Source organism: Equus przewalskii, chromosome 8 (genome assembly GCF_037783145.1).
Source record: "Equus przewalskii isolate Varuska chromosome 8, EquPr2, whole genome shotgun sequence".
Classification (NCBI taxonomy): Eukaryota; Metazoa; Chordata; class Mammalia; order Perissodactyla; family Equidae; genus Equus; species Equus przewalskii.
The window spans coordinates 9,606,277-9,629,150 of NC_091838.1; the positions used below are offsets into that span (position 1 = coordinate 9,606,277).

Here is a 22,874-nt window from a genome sequence, read left to right on the forward strand (position 1 = left end):
ATTTTGCTACATGGCTTCAAGTGAAAGCTCCATTTTCAGATTTACCACCACAGACCCCTGTCCATTAAAAAAAAAAATTCTCAGCTTCAGTTTGGAATCTTTCATTCAGCAGTTCTTTCAGTTTTACTTCCAAGAATCCAATAACCTCTTCATATTTCCACCACTGACTACCCACGTTCAAACCAACAACATTTTTCAACTGATTATTGCCACTCCCCAGAGCACCCGCCAACTCTCTTTTTATAGAGTAGCAAAAGCTTTCTTCTCAAAACCTAAAGCAGAATATTTCTCCCTTCTGCTTAAAACTCGGCAATGACTACCACGCAGTCAGAATAAAGTTTGAGCCACTCATTATGGCTTAGCTTTAGAAGATTCCTGTGATGGTCCTTGTTGACTTGCCTGATATCATATCATAAGATTTTCCTTTTATTCACTACATTCCAGCCACCTTGACCTTCTTTCTGTCCTTCTAACACTCTGAGTAAATCTTACCATGGGGTCTTGGCACTTACTCCTTTCTTTGACCGGAATTCGTTTTCCTCGAGTCTTTTTATTATCCGTTCCATCACAGTTCTTAACTCGAATATCACCTCCTCAGAGAGGCTCTCCTTCAACAACTAAATAGAGTAACTCCAGCCCAAAGCTCCCCATTCCTTCACTTGTTTTGGTTTCTTCATAATTATCACCATTTGAAATTGTGTTGTGGGGTTGGCCTGGTGGCACAGCAGTTAAGCTCGCACATTCCCCTTTGGCGGCCCGGGGTTTGCCGGTTCGGATCCCAGGGGGGGACATCCCGCCGCTTGGCAAGCCATGCTGTGGTAGGCGTCCCACATATAAAGTAAGAAGATGGGCATGGATGTTAGCTCAGGGCCAGTCTTCCTCAGCAAAAAGAGGAGGACTGGCAGTAGTTAGCTAAGGGCTAAACTTCCTCAAAAAAAAAAAAAAAAATCGGAGTGAAATTGTGTTGTTACCATGGTTATTGTAACCACCCACAATGCCAACTCCACTAGAATATGAGTTCCAAGAGGGCAAGAAATAGGATTTGCCTGTCTTATTCACTTTTTGTACCCATAGTACCCAGTGCAAAACTTATAATATATTAGGTGCTCAATAACTATTTTAAATTAATTATAACTAAGATCTTCCTTTCACCATGAGATCCAATCTTTGACACCCACGGGGTACTTATTTGATTCAAACAATCAAACTTGATTATATCTCTTCAAGCTAGGTAAAATGTGAAGTATGTGCAGATCAGTGAGGAATTCTCTTCCCTTTGACTGTTGTTGATATTGCCCCACAGTTTTACTGATGAGAATTAGGTATTTTAGCTTTCCTGGTATGCTTTATTTCTCATTGCCTGATGATACACAATGACTGAGACAAAGAAAACTATCAGTTGTACCCGGCGTAGATACTACTTCAGTGATCAGGTGTGGTGTAGCATTGGTCCAACCTTAATTATTCAGGCAGTATGATGGGCAAGTACAGAAGAGGGGGCAATTCTTTCCACCAGTGCTGTCATTAGTTTTGGTCAGTCCATATTCCTTAGGCCTAAATTTCCAATGTTATGGCTCAGAGCTCTTATCAGCTCAGAAGATTCTGTTTCAGGGCAACAAAATACATAACTAAAGGTTCTTTAAGCACTAAAGAATATTTACCATTTCACCTGATAAGAAGACAGGTTGAGCTATTCAATCCTGTCATCAAGGAGCCAAAGCTCTTACTGCTCTTCATTCTTACCTGCTCTTCCTTCTCAGAATGGGTGCCTGGTTCTCTGCCTTGTCCTGAATACATTGTTAGAAGGTAGCTGCAGCAGTTTCAGGCATCATATTTAAACAAAGTCACATCTGGTTTAACATGAGGACATTTACATCTTGTACATCTTTTTAAAGGGGAGAAAGTCCTTTCCTAGAAGCCCCGGGACAAAATTCCTTTGAGATCACATTGGCCAGAATTCGATCACACGTTCACACTCTAATTGCAGCAGATTATGGGAAAATTAGTTTCTGCAATCTTCTTTCTTTACAGAGAGAGACAGATTCTAGGCATAAGTGAGAAGACATAACTTGGTCTGTCTTGGAACTCTGTTGTTTGCTATACACGTGGAGCCATTTTCCCAAAGTCTTGGCTAAGTACCAGAATGACTCAGCAAGAGAGATTTTCTGTGTTAAACATGAAGTGGTCCCTAAACCAACTCCTTTCATGGCCACTCTGGCAGATTTCTGAGGGTCTGGGTAAGTGTCTCTTGGACCCACTTCATTTCTACCCTCTGAAAAATTGACTTATCTCTTAGTAGAAAGCCCTACATAGATATAGCTGAAATAGAGAACAGAATAACCAAAGAATATGCAAAGGCACAGAGGAGTTTTCCGATGAATATACAATCAATTCTTTTTGTTAAAGCAGAAAATGCAAATTCTAGGATTGTGAGTTTGATATAATCATGGATGTACAAACAGTTCTGTAATATTTAAACATAAAGTGCTTTAACTCTTAAAAAGAGTAGTGCATAGGTAATGGGCAGACCAAGGAGTGCTTTGTTTGACAGTTAAAGGGTTTAGAATTAATCCTGTAGGAGATACAAAACCAGGTGAGCAAAGCTAAATCTAAAAGTAGTGTGATCATATCCATATTAATTCTTGTCTGGACTACTAAGTTTCCTATAACTGTTGTATTTTCCAGTGTTTCCCCATATTAATCTTGATAAGTCCAATTCCCCATGAAACAGCCCAGTATCACCTGCCCTCTCCCTGACATACAGCATTCCTGCTCCATGCAAAATAAGTCCTCTGGCTGTCCCATCACCCACCTTGGAGGCCCTATGATGTCAATAGCTCTCTCAATATAAAAATTCACATGTCAAATAAAAGTTATGTCCCTTTCTGAGAAGATAAGATAGACGTACAATATATTAAAATATATAATTAACAAGAATTTCCATATTATTTGATGTTATGCATAATTGATATGGAAAAGTCATGAAATCATTAGTGTTTCAAATTTCGCATATTGGAAAATGTTGATGCTGTTAAGCATTATTGGGGAGCACTGAAATAGTAGTTTCCAGAAAAAAAACAGAAACCAGGGTGTAAATTACTAAAGATTTGGGAAGAAATTGAGATAATGGCCACAGACCATTCACCATAAAACTATCTGATGTTGGAAAGATGAGTAAGAGGGTGAATTTGAAGACTTATAAGAAGATAAGTGATGTTAGGATGTATGGGAAACTATGACGTTAAGAGAACAAGAAGAGGAAAACTACTTTTGAGGGATCAACCTGTGGAAGGTGGAAAAATCGTTCTTTTGCTGAAGATGTTTAATTTGTTGGAGTCAACAGGAAAAAGACTGAGGGAGCTTGAATTGGAAAAGTTGTATGTGTACATTGCAATTTAGTCTAAGATGGTTGCTTGTGGGAGAAGTCTCAAAGATAAAGTAAATTGTTTAGAAACAAAAGTGAAAAAAAAAAAAGGATTGCTAAACAGAAGAGATTGCCCATTTGAAGCTGGCTGGCATACAGTGTAGGGAAATTGAGCAGAGCTGTTTTATGACTTTTCCAGCTGAGCAATTAGCACCCAGGAAGAGAAACAGGAGAAGCTAATGTTGTCAGGATTCTGATTTGAGATTGACAAGGTAGGAACTGTGGAAGAGAGAACAATGGAACCAAAAATGCCATTGAGTGCATTCTTGAAAGGTTGAAATTGGAGCCCAGGAGAGGTACAACAGGTCAGAGGAAGCTAGTGAAGGGGACAGTGACCAGAGGAGGAAACCAAAACAAGTATATTAAGTGTGAAATTTTGGAAAAGATAAAAAGATAGTAGGTTGTGTTTAGAGACTGAATATTTAGAATGCAAAATCTTACATAGAGAAATCTTCTAAGGAATAAAAAATTGCGGTCATGTCAAAGACAGTTGAAGACAAATGAAGAGGACAGTTACAAGAATGGAAACAGCAAAGAATTGTGAGGTTTGCATTTACCTCTCCAGTTTTTCTCTACTCCTCTTCTATTTCCTCTTCTTTTAGTAAATTCCTGCTTTCCTTAAGGAAACATTCCTCTTATTTTTAAGTCTGTGTCATTAAGGTTGAATCTGGTGACTATATCCCTACCTCAAGGGTAGTTATGAAACTCACCGTGGCCAATCAAAGCAACATATGAATATGGCCACAGTAGTTAATTTAGGACTGGCTGAATACGTGATACAAACTAGTCCAAAAAATATTCCAAAAAATATTTGTAGGCACTTAAAGTTTAAAACGTAAGCTTGAAGGTGTTTTTAGTCATAATGCTACCTCAAGGGAATCATCCACCTCAGAATGGAGCCAGAGTCAGAGAAAAGCATAGAAGAGACAGAGAAAGTAAAACCTTATGATGCAAGAGCCCCTTGATGCAGCCATGTCTGAAGTTGGTTTCCACAGACTCTCCAGATAGGTTCTACACTGATTCCTTTTTCATTTGATGTCTGTTTGAATTGGGCTTCTGTCATTTGCAACCACAAAAGTTTCTGGTTGTTAATAACTACCACCAGGTTTTACATTTCTTGAAGAATAAGGATAAAGAGAAAAATACAATACCAGAAGCTTAGCAGTAAATTATTCCTGGTAAATATTTTCATGTTGTTTACTCTTCTATTTTTATCCCTGTTCATTTCACACAAGTCTTAATTGCTCTAATCAGGACATAATTAGATCTAATCACATTCAGTGTAGCTTTTTCTTTTTTCAGCTGATGTGACAGAATTTAAAACAAAAGCAATAATTGCAGTCTTTTATATCCTTAGGAAAAAAATATGGAAGTAGTGATGAACAAAGGTAACTTTTAATCTGCATAGTTTTCATTGCCTTTTGTGAAAATATGTGTTCTTTAGAAAATAGCCCTGTATACCACAGAGTCACCCCTGAAAAATGTGGGGAGTACTATCTCCTAAGTAAAATAACATATGTACAACTGGAAATAAATTAATATATTTAGTGTAGAAATAGATGTTTTCTTTCAGTGACTTGGGTAGAAAAGCTACAATTATGGAGCTTTCAATGGTGATAGCATAAAATACAGTTCTTTACCTGATTTACAGAGAATGCTGCCATTTGAAACAAAGGAAAGAAGAACAAGTAGGACAGAACGTGCTCAAATTAAATGACCACGATGCTCAGATTTTCTTTCCTTTTAGGTAAGAAGATATCATTTGGCTGAAAGAATGAAGAAAAAAAATAGGTGGACTCTATGGCGTAGGTGACTGCAAATGGAATACCTTTCACCTCTAATTGACTGACTGAAATGGAGGCAGTCTCCATAGAGACTGAAATTCCTCCGTGAGAGATGGCAGTTCCGCAGGGAGGCTGGAGATGGAGGGCTGTGTCTCCATCGCTAAGAGCTAGGGAGCATGACATCGGGACTGGATTCACTGGTTTCCATAGCTAATCTGAGCTCTTATCAGCCCTCTATATTTTAAAATACAGTGCTCTTTAAGAGGATTCAATTTAAAGAATTATAACTTGTTTATGTTAATACATTGAGGCTTGGGGAAATTTTTGAATCAACCTAGTTCTTAAACTACTGCTCACACTATTAAGCTTCATGTCATATCCATCAATATATATCGGATTTTGCTCCTTCTGTATGATTCTGCTCTGAAATCCTGTGATTATATTGTCACAAATAGGTGTTATGATTTAAGGATTCATGAATTGTGCCTCTCAGAGATAGGTTGAAATTTAATAATAAAATAAAACATTTTACTAAAAAAATAAAGTAGAAAAGGATGCCTTCCATTAACCCCTAAACCATCCTTTTGCTTGTGTCCTCCACCCCACGTTCTTCTGTTTCTTCAGTGACCTCACTGGCTGCTTCTCAGCTTCAAATATTTCTTCTCTTGAATTCTCTTGCCCTATATGGCATCTAAGTGTTGGGCCTCCTCAGAATTATATTCAGGCCCTTATCATATCTGCAGTGAAAGGCCTCCTAAACTGTTGGTCCCCTGTCTTCAAACTCCCATCCAGGTCTCTCCACTCTTCAACTCTGAGGAAAGGATTTTTTTAAAACCTAAATGGGATCATGTTACTTCTCTGCTTAAATCCCTTTCATGGCTTTCTCTTACAGAAACAATAAAACTCAAAACTCTTTGCAGGGCTCTGCATTCAGTGTTCCTTATAATTGCCTGTCTCTCTTCTTTTCATTCAATATACTGCAGCCATGTTTTTGCTCATTTCTCAAAGATGCTAAATCTGTATCGTCTACTTCTAGCATTCTTTACACAACTTTTCAGATGACTAGTTCTCTTTCTCTCCCTTTGTTCTCATTTTATACACAATTGATTCAAAGACGTTTTTCCTGATAATCAATTTAAAATATCCCCAAATCTTATTCCCAATATTAATCCTTATGATACCCCCTTCAAAAACATACTAGAATCTGGGGCCGGCTCCGTGGCCGAGTGGTTAAGTTCGCGGGCTCCGCTGCAGCAGCCCAGGGTTCAGATCCTAGGCACGGACATGGCACCGCTCGTCAGGCCACGTTGAGGCGCCATCCCACATCCCACAAGTAGAAGGACCTGCAACTAAGATATACAACTGTGTACAGGGGGGGTTTGGGGAGATAAAGCAGAAAAAAAAAAAGATTGGCAACAGTTGTTAGCCCAGGTGCCAATCCTTAAAAAAAAGAAAAAAAGAAAAATAAGCAGCTGCTTCTTAAAAAAAAAAAAATACTAGAATCTGTACTAATTTTCTGATTTTGCCTATTTGCTTATCTCTTCTCTTTCTTCTCCACTAGAATATAAACTCCGTGAAGCCCAGTCCCTTCGGTGTTAGTCAGCATGGACTCACCAGTGCCAACGCTGCACTGGATGAATATTTGTTCAATGGATTATAATTTAGTACACTGATATTTTCACAAGCGTTCTTCTAAATTGTGGTACCAAACACAGGAGTTCCACCTGATCTTGCCTTTGATGTCAATATGACTTACTCCCTTACCCCTCATCTTTTTGCTTAATTGGTACCTTCTCATTGAGGTAATCTCCTCCCAGCATTCCAAATTCCTGGCTCCTTTCTATTTGCCCCCAAAGCGTTTATTACTTTCTAACGTACAATGCATTTAAATTAGTTGTTTATTTATTGTTTCTCTTCTCGGTAAACTCCATGAATTATTTTGTACTATTTTTTATTGTTGCTGTTGCTATTTGTTCGTTTTTCCACTGAGATGGCCTCAGTGCTCAATAAATTTTCGTTGAATATTTGATTGATGTTCCAGACTGAGTCTAAAGAAGGGTTTTTCGGCCAAAATGAGTTTGGGTAAAAGGCATTGTATACCATTGTCTTGAGCTTTCCCAGTGTTTGTAGGAATATTAAAGTTCTTGAGAAATGCTACAACAATAAAACATTCTTTGTTTAACTCAGCTTTATTTCAGTGTATTTAACCACGGAACTTCTATTAACATCTAGCAGAACTAATGTCCTATAGATCATATTTTTGGTGAAAAACAAAAGCCTTTGAACATAGACTCTTAATACTGGTTGTGGCCTTAGGGGTCATCTGATCTAACACTCTCTCTTTACGAGTGAGGAACTGAAGCTAGGATTCCATTGCTGTGACCTCTCCAAAGATGCAGAGCTCACCAGGGGCAGAGCCAGGCTTAGATCCCAGTTCTCATCACCCAGGAAGATGTACAATGTAGCTGAAGAACAATTCTGATTAAACTGACAAATACCTGTGGTTACATCATTCACAATTAAAGACAAATTTATGTGGATTGAAAACACTCTTATCATGCATGTATAGCTCAGTGCCTGGAGTGTAATAGATGGTCACTAAATATTTGTTGTATTAATAAATGCCCAAATACCTTACTTTCTATAGTACATGAAATATTTAAATCAGTATGACATGTTCTATTAGGTTAGGAAAAGTGTAATGAACTACAAGAGTTGGGTGTAGGTGGAGCAAGGAGAAGTTATTTTTTTATTTTTTTTTAAAGATTTTTTATTTTTTTCCTTTTTCTCCCCAAAGCCCCCCAGTACATAGTTGTATATTCTTCGTTGTGGGTCCTTCTAGTTGTGGCATGCGGGACGCTGCCTCAGCGTGGTTTGATGAGCAGTGCCATGTCCGCGCCCAGGATTCGAACCAACGAAACGCTGGGCCGCCTGCAGCGGAGCGCGCGAACTTAACCACTCGGCCACGGGGCCAGCCCCAAGGAGAAGTTATTTTAAAATGCAGACGTTCTCCAAAATGTCTCTAACGGGTCTGTTGTTGTCAAGCTATCTTGGAAGGAGCATCTATACCACTGGACCATCAGTACCCTGCGTGTCATGTGATCTACCTGTGATAAGAATTATATTGAAGAAAACTCTCCTTGGTCTAGTATAAGAGTTTTGTTTAAAAACAACTAATATTTTTTGTTTAAATGAGTGAAGAGGTAAAAATATACTTAAGATCACATTTTGTTTGTTTTTATATCTGCAACTCAGTCTGTATTGGGATTGTTAGGGTAAATCTGAAAAGAAGATGAACTCCTCCTGTTCAGTGGAAAGGAGCTTATGTCATCAGAGAAATCTGGCCCACGTTAGTGGACACCCACCTCCAAAAATCTGCTTGAGCAGATTCTAAAGTGCTCAAAAATTGCCCTTGCTTTCCTATTGCCTTGAGAATGATAAGCTATATTAGTGGTTACTAATAAAGGATGAGAGATTTAGACACTCTTGTGAAAATGGAAAAATGACCCTAGTCATTTCTATAAATGTTAACATCTGTTTAAATTCACAGAAAAAATAACCGATATAAAGAACATACTAATATAAAAATAGTTCAATTGGTGTTATTTGGAAAGGGATCAAGCACAATGAAAACAAATTTTTTTTAACTTTGAATATTCCTGCAAAGTCATTCCTTCAACAAGCAAATATTGAGCCTCTTCTATGTTCAATAAAAGCTCAATGAAGCCTTCTAGAAATTTCCTAAGACACACAGCTGCCCTGTACATTTGGAGGCTTTCCTATATCAGAATAAAGTTCAGGTGTCAAACAAGTAAATTATGTCTAATGGGAGTTTATCACCTAAGATTGTGTCCCAGCCTTATCAAATGTTCTTTTAGCACATGCCAAAGAAGAGATTCCAGGTCTAGAATCTACAAGACATACACCTGCTCTCACCCTATAATTCTCCTCATCCTGCTGGAGCCACTTATACATTTATGTTTTTGTCTTGTTCAAAACCTGACTCTGCATTCCTCTTCATCCTCTTGGTTTTTCTTTAGGTCAGTGCTGGTCAAGCACCACCATCGACTTTATCTTCTATTACCAGACCTTAGGTCAATTTCCAGCTCCATACTGTTTTTCATAGTGGCTGCACCAGTTTGCACTCCCACCAGCAGTGAACATGGGTTCCCTTCTCTCCACATCCTTTCCAACATTTGTTGTTTCCCATCTTGTTAATTATAGCCATTCTGACCAGAGTGAGGTGATACCTCATTGTAGTTTTGATTTGCATATCCCTGATAGCTAATGATGTTGAGCATCTTTTCATATGCCTGTTGGCCATCCGTATATCTTCTTTGGAGAAATCTCTGTTCAGATCTTTTGCCCATTTTTTAATTGGGTTGTTGGCTTTTTTGTTGTTGAACTGTATGAGTTCTTTGTATATCAAGGGACGAATGAATAAAGAAGATTTGGTATTTATACCCAATGGAATACTACTCAGCCATAAGAAATGATGAAATCTGGCCATTTGTGACAACATGGATGGTCCTTGAGGGTATTATGCTGAGTGAAATTAGTCAGAGGGAGAAAGTCAAATACCTTATGAACTCACTCTTAAGTAGGAGATAAAAACGACACACAAACACATAGCAATGGAGCTTGGATTGGTGGTTACCATAGGGGAAGGGGGGGGGAGGGCAAAAGGGGTGAATAGGCTCACATGTGAGGGGATGGACCATAATTAGTTTTTGGGTGGTGAACATGATGTAATCTACGCAGAATTCTAAATATATTATGATGTACACCTGAAAAAAACCATTCCTTTAAAAATATGATAGAAATTATTTACTCCAAAAAAAAAAATTACAACTCCATGCTTGCCTTCTTCTGCTTCCTTGGGTGGCTTATAAATTGCCTTGTCTTTTGCCTCATGGTGTAGTCGCTTCATTCATCCTTAGGAACAATCCTCAAAAACTTTGGTGGATCTAGCTTCATAGCTTCCTAATTCATTTTTCTCTCTGGTACATGACAGCAAACAGCCATTTGTTCTTCTGACGCACTTGGCATTTTACATGTAGTCATTATTCGCAGCTATATGATGGACAACTGGTGTAAAATTTCCCAAATTCACGCCTTTGAAAGATGTATAGCAAGGACAACAAGGCATTGATTCACTTCAGAACCCAGAGAGGCTCCTGTTCATTTAGACTGTGCTAATTGTCTAAGCAGAGTTTAGCCTAATAAGGATAAACACGACAATAGTTGTTGGGGTATTGGAAACAGCCTTCTACCGGTTTCCATGACTCCATTCTTGTTCCAATTAAAACCGTTGTTTATACTTCCAGCAGTGATCTTCCTATAAAACGATTAAAATTATGGCATTTCTTCACTTATCCTTCAAGGGCCCTCTCTTCCTCCCTTCATCACTCTTGGAATAGACTTTAAATTCGTGTAATAATGTACAATGCCCATAGGGTCTTACAGTTCACATCCCCTACCTCTCTCAATTGCCTAAACAAAGGATGCTCTTTTAAATCCTAGAACTTCACATTCACTCCACCTGGAACATCTCTTTGTGTCAAACCTTCCACCTGCAACCACAAACAATGGCCACCCTATTCCTTTCTGACTGGTTAATACCTACTCATAATTCCGGTTACAATTTAGCCAACGCTGTCAAGGTTCTGTTGAGTATTTCTTATGCACTCCGTAAGCACGGTTTGCCTCTCTTTTTCATAAACTGTCTTTCCTACCAATTATAACTCTTGACAGCTCATAAAAATAATACTTTAAAAAAAATCATTGTAGCTCCAGTGTCTCTTCCAGCACCTGGCACATAGTAGGCCATCAAAAACTCATTGAGGGATAATGAAACACGGGCCATCTATCTGTAATTAGCAGACCCTGTTTAGGTGCATGTTCTAGGTCATCAATATTTTTCTTGAGAGTGTTAAGAATATCCCTGGCCTTTAAATGAGCTTCTGTATAAGGTTTTATCTAGATTAAATAATAGTAGCACTCCCTTTTTTGTTTCCAACTTCTCAGATCATATTTTGAGCAATCTGGAAGGACAAAGGAGGAAGATTAGCAACAGATGTTAGCTCAGGGCGAATCTTCCCCTGCAAAAAAATATATATATCTCTTTGGTGCATACATGAATAGAAGAATGAGTGAAGAACACTTCTAGAATCTGTACTACCATCTCAAATTTCTAACTAGAGTTTTTGCACTAATTTGCATAGTTCTAACATTAAGTTTTAGGTTTGAATTGATTATGAATTTATGGTGGCTAAATATCTTAGATTCTGCTGACATGAATATCAAGAGGTATCAGCTCTAAATCTGGACATTACTCATTATTAGATGTTTATTCATTTATTTCTATGATATGTTTTGACTCAGTCTCACTAAATAAGGTAATCAAAATATTAAGCATGGTTCAGACAAAGGTCATACTTTTAATATCTTATGAAGTGCAAGCATAAAGCAAACTTACAACTGTCAAAGAAGAGCCAGAGCTGGACAGTAGTTGAAGCAGTAAAAACAGATTTCATTCAGGACTATTGCAATAGAGGAAAAGAGACTTCGGTATAAACCAGGTACAATTCCAAGTACAGCATGGGCAAGTGGGGTTTTATAGCTAAGGAGCAAGTTACGGGTCAGTGGATAGAAAATTACTAAGAGGAAACCTCAGGGATAAGGGGGATTCTGACTAAACCAGCTTAAAAGTCTCTTTGCTGAAGACAGACTAGGATAGTCAGGCATGACATGTGGGATGGTGGAAGATGAGGAAACGATCACATGTCAAGGGTGGGCAATTCGGGTTAAACTAATTTAGCAGGGTAAAACTGGATTTTTACAAGGAAGTGCATAGCTGAGTCGAGGAGAAAGTTCAGGAGCCCGACTAAAGTTAGGTCAAGCAAAAGATCTTTGTCATAATATATTCTTTTCATTTGTTTGCTGAGAAAAATGCTGCATATCCGGTATATGAGAAGCCTCACTTTTTCTGAGCAGTTAACTTCATTTATGCAATTAAAGAGTCTAGAAATTTATAATGATAATCTCCTGAATTATTTTGCTTTTATCATATAAGCCTTAAGAAACTCTTCTTTGCAGGTAAAACAGATTGGTAAGAACCTCAAAGAAGGGGACAAATAGGGGCTGCTTTCCTTCAGGAGTTTCCTTTTACTTGCTTCAAGATACAATAAAAGCGTTTCAGCAGAGGAATACGCGAATGCAGGGTCACCAAAAGCAACTGCTTAAGTATGTCTCAAGCAACTGTCTATATGTAATGTCTGCTCAGAGTCTAAGGTACAGGCAACATTCAACTCTACAGTAGTAAGAAAAGAAAGCCAAGTTTCTTTGACTGGCATTTTCTGTTATTTCTAACAGGCTTGTTCTCATTGCCAAGAAATTGGATATTTTATAAAAATGTTTTGTATTTTTGTATAGAAGGTGTTTTAGGCATGGATAAAATTACAGACTGGCAAAGAACAGGCCAAAAACTGTTCTTCATCACCGAAGAACTACTCTTGCTGTTTAAGCTATATCCTAGGGGAATCGAATTATGTTACCTTATTAGAGCGAGATCCTACACAGATCATCCAATTTAATGAGAAAAGCCTTCTCTTTTGTTTTATATATGCATATATACACTTTTCCTTAGTTTGCGTCATTTTTAAGAAAGCATGAACTTTCTCGTGTAAAGTTGTACGAGTGACTCTACTAGAACCTGCATTTTTTGAAGCTCCCGATGACATATGCGAATTGGAAGAACTCACACTTCCTCTTAAAAAGTTCTACCCCTCTCTTCAGGGTCCATATTACTAGCCTCACCTTCAAGTTATCATGCATTATGTACTGGCCTTGCTAGAATCAGGTTTTCTTCTCTTCATTTGAATGTACTTGAAAACGATTTGGATTTTGTTTTGGTCTTCTTCTGTATGAGTCTTGCTCATATAGGCCTGAGATATCCCAATGAGGCCAAACTGTAGAATTCATAAAATTTTCCCAAACTTTTCAAGACATTGGGTTTCCATTTTCACCAGTTCTCCTCTCAAAGGCTCCTCTCTTATTTTCATTCTCCACTCGTGTTCAATGATCTCTCAACCTGTTGCTTTCTCAGCTCTCCTCCAAGTCCAACCTCGCCGGGTATCTGAAGATCGTTTTGAAGGTGACCTTGGATTTAAGCCTCTTTACTTTTTTAGCTTAAACCAAATGGAACTGCATGTTTTGCAGGTCAAATGCAGTTGAATATCAGCAATCTTTTATATTTCAAGATTATGAATGAGAAAACTGAGACCTAAAAACTTAAGAGACTTGCCCAAAAATCACATCTTAGGGTAAGCCAGGAGTCAAGACCATAAACCAGATTTTCCATAGATATTATCTTCTACCTGACTACTTTCACATTTGTGTTACTTGCCCCACTCCCAAAGGACATTCAGTTGGGGACTGTAGGCAGGCAGTTACCTATTACACCCACTCAAAATACTGGTCCTGTTCGTGTTGTAGAGACGCAAAACAGACTTCCTAACATTTTAGGACTGCAGAAGATCCAGGAAAAGTACCTGCATGTCCCTTAGTCCCAGTGGGCAATGCAGTAATGAGCTGTTACTTCCCTATACCCCCCCTTCGAATATCATCCACAAGAGGTAAATTTCAAAAATGGTGACTTTGACAGCCACCTTTGTATCTCCCACAGTATAGTGTTTCACAAAGGTTTGTTGAATTGAATATAATGGAATTGAGTGAAATGTGAAACCCCCAGTTCCTATGGATTTTTGTCAAACACATGCTCCCTGGTTGTATTTCTCTGTTCTCAAGGTCTCAAGTTTCCATCCTCGCTATTTTTGCATGTTGTTTCACTGATGCTGCAAATTTAGTGCTAAAACTATTTTTGGTTCATAAGGTCACAGTTTAAAATTACAATTTAAAAAAGTTGGAGGCTCCCTATTTTGTAAGAATTCTTTCTTTCTATAATAAAAATCATCATTACACTAAAAATATATGTGAAAGAAATTAATTTTATCCTGACTAGACATTTGGAAATCCTATTCTCTGATTATAAGAAGGGTCATTAAATATCTGTTGGCTCGCCTCATTCAAATCAATTGTTTCCAGTGAATTCAAATAAAGAACGTCACTGAAATAAACCATCCACTTGAATATGCAGGATTAAACGGCTATTTATCAGTTAATAACCTGGATTCCCCAAATCAATGTCTGTATATATTAAGAAGTAATCATTTTGGTAAATTAATTAATATTGAACAGTTTTATAATGTTGTCACTGAAAAATTCACTGTTAGGCATTTTTCCCCTTTGTTTCTAAGTTTTATGTGTTTCTTCTAATAGATTTATTTTGTACTTAGAAGATACTTTTATGTCAAAATATAAAATATTTGTACCAAATCTTTCAAAATCTTTCAAACTCTAAGGCCCACCAAAAGATCAATATATTTAAGGACTAGTTTAACTTTTTTATTGCAATTGAAAGTGTCTTCATACATGCTAATATCTATTATAACTGTGCACCCAAAATGTTAACCATTCCAACATGTGCTGTGTACTAGATAATTAGGACATCACCGTCAAAGCCATGATATTAACTAAGGTTGACAGTAAGGGACTAATGAGATAGGAGAAATGAAAATGTAAGGAAAATTGTAGGAGAAAATCTTTTAATGTAAAGATCAGCAACAAAATATAGAGCATAACTACTTGACCTAACACAAAACAGGTCATAGGAATTACAGATCTCCTACTAATCATATGCAATACTGATTGAAAGCATCTATGAAAATAATCAACTAAAATCATATATGTGTTGAATAACCAGTTGCAAGTATTCAAGTCTGTAAATTGAAAACTGCAAACATCTGTGCTTCCCTTGAGTTTTGTTCCGTTCACCACTTTCAGTAAATTTAATGACACATGTGAAACCTTTTGGCAGTCGGAAAACTACATAGCTTAAAGACGAACTTTGGATATTTTAGTCCCTTTCAGGATATGTCAAACATTGCACACACACACGAAAACAAATACTCGGCAAATGCATCCATCAATCGGTAACAGTTTGCTGGTGATATTTTTATTTATTCAACTTTTCTCTTTCTTTTCTTTTCCTCTTTTTTCTCCACCCAGGGTCAAACGCCATCCTTCTGATCTGCTACGATCAGGTGCTCTCTGTAGAGCTCGCTCTCTGTTCTCCAGGAGGGCATGCATTCACCACACCGACGTGTGCTTTTTGATGATCAGAAAAATGTGGGTGTTCCTCACGGGCTACTGATCCAGATGCCTTCATTGCTAGAAATAGATCAAGGGAGTCTTTCTCCAAAAATCCGGAGTCACATCACAAAGAAAACCAAGAAGATTAAAAGTCTTACTATGAAATTATATTCTCACTACTAAGCAAAACCTATGCTTCCTTTAATTTTTTGGTGGAATTACCAGGGAAAGTAGCTACATGAACACGCTATATTCAATAACTCAGTCGTCTGAAAAGTGAATAAATGATCACAATCTTTTAAATTTAATGATGAAGCATACATCTACCAGAATTAGCAATTTATTTCAGAATTAACTTATCTGCCCTGCTAGGAGTTATTGTGACATTTAAGTCTGTCGAGGCACAAGGATTTTGGAAAAGAAAGTGAAAATATTTATCTGTTTGGATCGTGGTTGCAGCAACTTAGAAAGGGATACAGAACTGAATTAACAAGTAAAGAGGGAATTGTGCAAAAATGCATGTTAGAGCTAAATACTGCACATTTATTATAAGTAGTCTTCGGCAACAAATGACATATGATATATACAGTATGTAGAAAACAGTGTTGATAAATGTAATAACTTGACACCTTTATTTGTGGTGATAATGATGATGATGGCAAAACCTGAAATAATCCAATGTACCAACACCGTAAATTAATGCTGCTTTCCAAAAAGGGAGATTGGAAATTTAATCACAGTAACTTCATTTTTACAAAACGTCTTGATCAATAGTCTAGCCTGAAGAAGAATGCACTCTACCTGAAAACATAAGCTGAATGGCCTTTTGATTCTTGCAGCCTATTCTCACATTCTCTGATATCCAGTTATGTATTTTTGCCATATGCACAACTGAGATAAAATTACTCAACATCCTACCTAGGGGGCAAATGTCACCCCTCCTTGTTCTTCTGAGCACTGAGACAAACTCTCAACTCTTATATTGACATTTTATTATCAGTAAAATAAAGAGAATGAAATGTGTACAATAAAAAATAAAATTAGAGGATTGTGAAAAGGAATAATATTCTTCAAAATACCCGGTGATATTTGGAAAAAAGACCAACAGTAAATACAAATTATGATTATTAATGACAAAAAAACTCATCACTATACGGAGTTTGAAGAATTGGGAATTATTTGGTGAATCTTGGATCAAGTCACCTGCCAGATGTAAAGCTGTTGCAAATTAAGTGAAGGGGAGCCTGAGTTGAAGAGGAGACAGGACCATCACAAAGAGCTTTTAGTCACAGCTTAATATTTATAGTTCTTTTAGGCAGGGTGAGATTAGTCAAACTTGTCTAAATTGAATTCAAAGTGATACCATGTGGCCTGGATTCTGGATCTACGAAGACTTAATGTTGTTTTACTGAAATAATTGTCTTTAAAGTAAGCAACATATTGCCCTTTTATGTGCTGTTGAAATTTATACAACGTGAAGGTAATCTTTGAAAGAGTAAGGATAAGGGTGAAATTAAAGATCCTAAAAATCAAATAACTGATAAAATCTTGTATCCTTTTTTAATGTTTCATAGTAATAGTTATCTATTACTGATAGAAAAACTCAAGGAAGCAAAGATTTTGAATTTAAATTTTCATAAATAAGTATAGGGTCTGACTTTAAGGCTTAAACTGTCGTATCCCCTGCGATTAACTCTACTGAAAATTCAATCCTTTCTCATAGTATTTAAAACTCAAATTAAGGACACAGTCTTATGTAAACCCAGCAGTAGAACTGAAAAAAGTAAAAATAACTTTAAGAGTTGTGTTATTTCAAAAGTACTTTTAAAAGTCTATCACATTGCTTATATATATGTATACTTGTATATATAATATAGTAAGACCATTTTTCATCACCAAATTCGGATGAGCACAATTTTAAGAAATACAATATTCAAATATTGTTTTCTCTCGTGTAATATCAATTTATGGCTCTTTCATGATTTGAATCAGGCCATGTCACTCTAAACCAACTTTTTAAACAAAGAGTAACCACAGTGAGGAACAAAATATTTTTTTATAAGAAGCAAAGTGACATCATACCCGTGATATTAAAAAGTAAAAGTTCTTGAGCAAATGAGTAGACGTGAGTTGATTTCAGTCTGAAGTGCTTTGATATCCCTGATAATCAGGTTAACTTTCTGGAGAATTATTTGGACCCATTTGGATGTTTAATATACTTACATTGAATGTCCTTTTTGGTATCAGAATTGGATGATATGTGTTATATTGAATATTTTACACCCACAAAGGAAAAAATAAAACCACTATTCAGCAGGAAGTAGGCTGTATGTTAATAAATTGCTAAGTGACTCTTGAACAGAAAGGAGCTTCACTAAGAGGCTCTCAAATGGGAGAGGTCATTGCCCTCTCTCTAAGAGATCAGCCTGTGTCTCTATTTTACAAGCTATTTTAGGAGAATTCTAAAGAAAACCAAACTATGAATATAATAAATGTCCAATGTAGCAGGGCAGTTCCTTGAAATGCCGAGCTGCAAAACTTCAAAATCCATTTAAGATGCTTCTAAGGTGTATCTTGTTAAAAAATTATTTTTCCTTAAGAATATTATTATTCTGTATTATTGGAATATTGTATAAATGAGTCACCATCAGTCATAGGATTAGACTATGGAGATATGAAGAAGAGTATTGAACGTCATGGTAGTGTTCTGCACAAACGACTGAATCAAAAGATCGTGTCACTGGGATCCAACTTGCTATATAAAATAAAGAACAACCACCAAAATGTTATGTATGGTATGAAATATAACTAATCTTTGTTTTCTCCTCCATGTCCTTCTTCCTCTCATTATTTGCCAACTTCCCTTAAAATTATGGTCTTTTTAATACATTTATTTTAGTATCATATCTTCAACTTCAAAAGATATCCAACTCCCTTTGTGTAGGGTACCCTGGATATTTCACTGTAAACCTTCCTATTATAGTGTGCTGTATTTATTTTCCTCTCTCCGTTCTTTGCAAATTGTGTTTCTTCTAGAACACGTTTCCCTCAGTGGTTCTCAAAGTGGACTGCGTGATAGAGTTAACTGAGGATCTTAAAAACGACCTTTTTGTGGGCCACAGACTTTATTTCATTATTTCCTCGTTTGGGGATGGGTCTTAGGGAATCTTTTTTAAGTTCACCAATTGATTCTACTGTTCAGCCAGAGTTAGAAACCACTGAGCGACCAAATCCTGCACAGTCTCAGAGATCCAGGACAATAACAGCTCCAGGTTATGTTGCCTTCCATAGTCACACCTTCTGAGGGAAGAATCTTTCCTTTTCTTCCAAGCAATAGCACTTATGCCCCATTCTACTTATCAGTTCTCAATACATACTGGTTTAGACTTTTGCTATTTATAGGGATATTATATTGTCATATTTTCCTGCTTCCTTGGAAAATTCTTATGGTCAGAGTTTATGTTTTATATGTCTTTGATTGGTGCTGTACCTTGTAGGCTTTAGATGAAAGTACCATTTTACTCCGTTAGTGTAGTGAACTAATGCATCATCCACAAGTAAATATTTTCTAGGTCTCATTAAAGCAAATATACTTGTCCTATAATTTCCAAACGTAACTCATCATGAATTATTAATCAAATAAGGAGTGTACTCTTGGGGCTGGCCCAGTGGCGCAGCGGTTAAGTTTGCACATTCTGCTTCTGTGGCCTGGGGTTCACTGTTTCGGATCCTGGGTGCGGACCTACACACGACTTGTCAAGCCATGCTGTGGTAGGCGTCCCACATATAAAGCAGAGGAAGATGGGCATGGATGTTAGCTCAGGGCCAGTCTTCATCAGCAAAAAGAGGAGGATTAGTGGCACATGTTAGCTCGGGGCTAATCTTCCTCAAAAAATAAATAAATAAAAAAACTACAGAGTGCACTCTTAAATACATATGCATAAGTAAATATTTAGAGTGGGTGTGTATTAATATGAAATAAGGATTAACAATAACAAAAATACTTTGAAAAAGAAAGGGAAACATCTCCAAGGAAACATATCTTTTCATTTTCTGAAAGAAACAAAATGAAAAGAGGATACCAGATCGTTATCTTTTTAAAGGTATACACATAGTTTTGTTTTTCTCTGTATTCTCCATTACTTGAATAGCACTCGGGCCAAAATCGAGACTCGATAACATTTTATGGATTTAAAAAAATTAAACAATGAATCTATTTTTATGTCTCCTAGAAAACAAGCATATTTAGGATATTGAATCATGGATTTAGCCTAGAAGCAAATTGAATTTTCCATTATAAGAATTAAGGAATGGTAAGATAAAACATACCTCAGATTATAAAACTTCTTCCCTGAATAGCAGGCCCAGCAACCTAAGGAATTATTTATAGGGTGGTTTAGGTATATTCCTTTTGGTTTAACTAATTGACCATTGAACTCTACTTTCTTTGCAAGATAATAAATTTTAAGAGAACAGCTATGATTTATGAAACAGAATTTTTAGAAAAATAAGATGAAAACTCAACTTCAACCTATAATGTGTGCCACACACTTTGTTAAAGTGGCTTTCTTCGCTAGAGTAGCATAAGTTTTATACCATGCTTATTCTGAGTTGTTGCTATGGTAACTGTGTATGTCTTGTAAAACTGTAAACAATTGTGTAAAATGGTTAAATAGAGCACATGTTTATAGCTTTACTAGCTCAGTTCAAGTGTATACACACTCCATTTTTAATATTATCTTCACAAAGAAATATTTATTCATTTCAGATGGATGCTCAGAACCTTCTTCCAAAAGATCATGGCTATTTGTGTGTGGGTACCTGGTGTGTAATTGGGGGAAAGTGACTTTTCTGTCCATTTTCCAAAACATAAAATGAGATGATTATAATGCAGACAACTAGAATCCACGGCTCATCCATATAATTATTATGAGTAGTCTACGAAAACATGCCAAAAGCTTTTCTAAGAATGAGGCCCTCAGTTATAAAGATTAGCATGGTTAAATCGACTACTGGTGATTTGAACAACCTCTAAAGGCTCTGCATAAAATCCATTGACAATGAAAATTTTCATTAAAAAAATGTACTGCCCTGGGCAATCCATGCTAACCAATTTATAGTCTCTATTTTTATAGGAATTTGGAAGAAAATGCTTTTAAGTCAGCCAAACAAAACTCCCTGAATTTGTTATAGATAAATATGTGAAGACTTTGCCACCACAAAAAAAAAAAAAGACAGAAATTATAGGAAGTCAGGGGGCACACATCTAAATACCTGAATCTAGCCGTGCTTACAAGTTTGAATTGGAGAGTGATGTTTTTGTGGTGTCCTATATGCTAAATCCCTGAATGAGACAGTGGGGTGTAGGGCTAAGGTTCTCGGTGTCTAAAAACTGTCATTCCCAAGGAAAATTTAACCTAAGAAAAGCGCTTATAAGACCGATGATGATTGTTTGTAGCAAATTACAGTTATCTTAGAAATTCATATGTTTAAAATGACACAGAGAAATAGTAACTATATATAGATTCACTGACTCATTTAATAAGCATCTTTTCTAATCAGAAATACATAACCATTGTCACATTTGGGATCTCCTCTGGAACTTGGAAAGTGTTATTCAACAAAGAATGTCCTAAAACTCTTCAAACAATTTTGAAAAAATAAACTTTTAATTATGTCTTTTTTTTGTTTTTATTTTCCTATTTTCTGTGTATGTTTTCCATTTCTCTTATTTGACAGACTTGATATATAAATTAAGAGCAATGGATAACATTAAAATTTAAGTACGTGCATGAAACAAAAGTCTAGACAATAGACTTTTCTAACTGGAATGGGAAAAATAAGAACGCAAGAAATTATGTGTTTCTTTAAGGAAAATTACCCTCTGATTGTGAGGATAGGCATTAAATATCTAGGATATTTAGTCGTTACTGTCATATGAAAGATTGCATTTTATTATTCTCCAAAAATGTTTACTTTGTTTCAGCTGTCTTTCAAATATCAATACCGAATAAAAATTATAGAAACAACTAAGTAAATTTGAGAAAAAATTGCTGTTGTAAAAATTATAAATATATCATCTAGCTGCTTAAAATTTCAAAGTCTTCAGACCTTTTTTAGGTCAGACACCAAGAATATGTAATCACCTTAAGCAGTATAATAATGTAATAAATATAAAAAGATAATATCTGTAAACATCTCATAGTAACAGAATCATAATAATAAGCAATAGACTGTGCAAAGAATGCTTTATACCAGGAAAAAGAGATTGTATTTTTAATAGAGTTATGAGATTAGCAGATAAGTTAAAATGCAGTAGCAAATATATTTATATTTTAACAAAACATTGAATACTGTTTCATAAAATTTTACCTGTGATAATTCAAAAGTCAGCTAGCAATATGAACGTTTTCACATGCACTGAAAACTTTCTAAAGACTTCAAAAAAGTTTCCACAAACAATAGCTTTTCTTCCTTAGCTTTTCATCCTGCCATTGAAAGTCAAATTTAACTTCTGTTATATGACTTTATGTGAGTTAATGGTGTACTAATGTTACTTGAAGGAAATTAGGAGAAAATAAAAGAAATTGAGAAAGTATGACATCATACACGAGGAGATATGGCTGGGGGTCCCCTGTCGTCCCATGGCCTCTGCTACCTACGAGGTTAGCACTGCCTCTGCACGCTAGAGGGAGAAGCAACACACATTCTGCAAATCAGAGGAAATGTACAACACATGGGCTATCAGGGTTTCTCAATTCTATTAGTATAATGGACTTGAAACATGCAACAAATATTGATTGAGCAGAAATTGTGTGCCAAGTCCAGATCTAGGCACTGGAGACAAAGCACAATATAAAACATAAACTCTCTCTCCTGCTTGTGGAGCTTACAGTCTAAAAAAACTAAAACTAAAGCTAAAACTAAAATCTAAACTCTACATTAATGGGCTATGGGACAGATATTGGATGGGTTGTACGAAACGGCATTTCAAAAGCAAAATATGAAGTATTCACTTCAAAGCAAAATAGGAACTGTTCATCAATTGCATGTCATAATATTGCCTGATTCTCACATCATTTCTTTATTTTACATTCATGCAACTCAGGCAAATTTTGCACCAATTATCAACAATAAAATAAACACAGAAAAAGCACATGGGACTTTGAAAATAACAATATCAACTGGGGTACTGAATTTTGGTTCAACCAGCATTTTGTATGTGTGTGTGTGTGTGTGTGTGTGTGTATCAGACGCTGGGCTACAAGCTAGCTATAAAGAGGAATGATTACCACATAGTTTCTGCTCTCAAGGCTGCTAGGCGAAAGGTAAATTGATATGATGAGTTTTAAGAAAGAAATAAGAAGTGATGGACAAGAAGCACAGGAAATGGGCCCAATATAAGGAAGAGGGGAAGATTTCTGGAGGCAAAGGTGCCTCTTACTAAGCGGTAA

General features: G+C 36.4%; 1 long non-coding RNA gene across 1 annotated transcript in view; it reads left to right on the top strand.

Moving 5' to 3' along the window:
* Nucleotides 1-21,099, top strand: part of LOC139085021 (uncharacterized) — a 64,037-nt gene extending 42,938 nt beyond the window's left edge. Inside the window, exon 2 of the long non-coding RNA XR_011542984.1 lies at nucleotides 15,337-21,099. This is a non-coding gene — a long non-coding RNA (uncharacterized lncRNA). The remainder of the gene's footprint in view (nucleotides 1-15,336) is intronic.
* The last annotated feature ends 1,775 nt before the right edge of the window (nucleotides 21,100-22,874 follow it).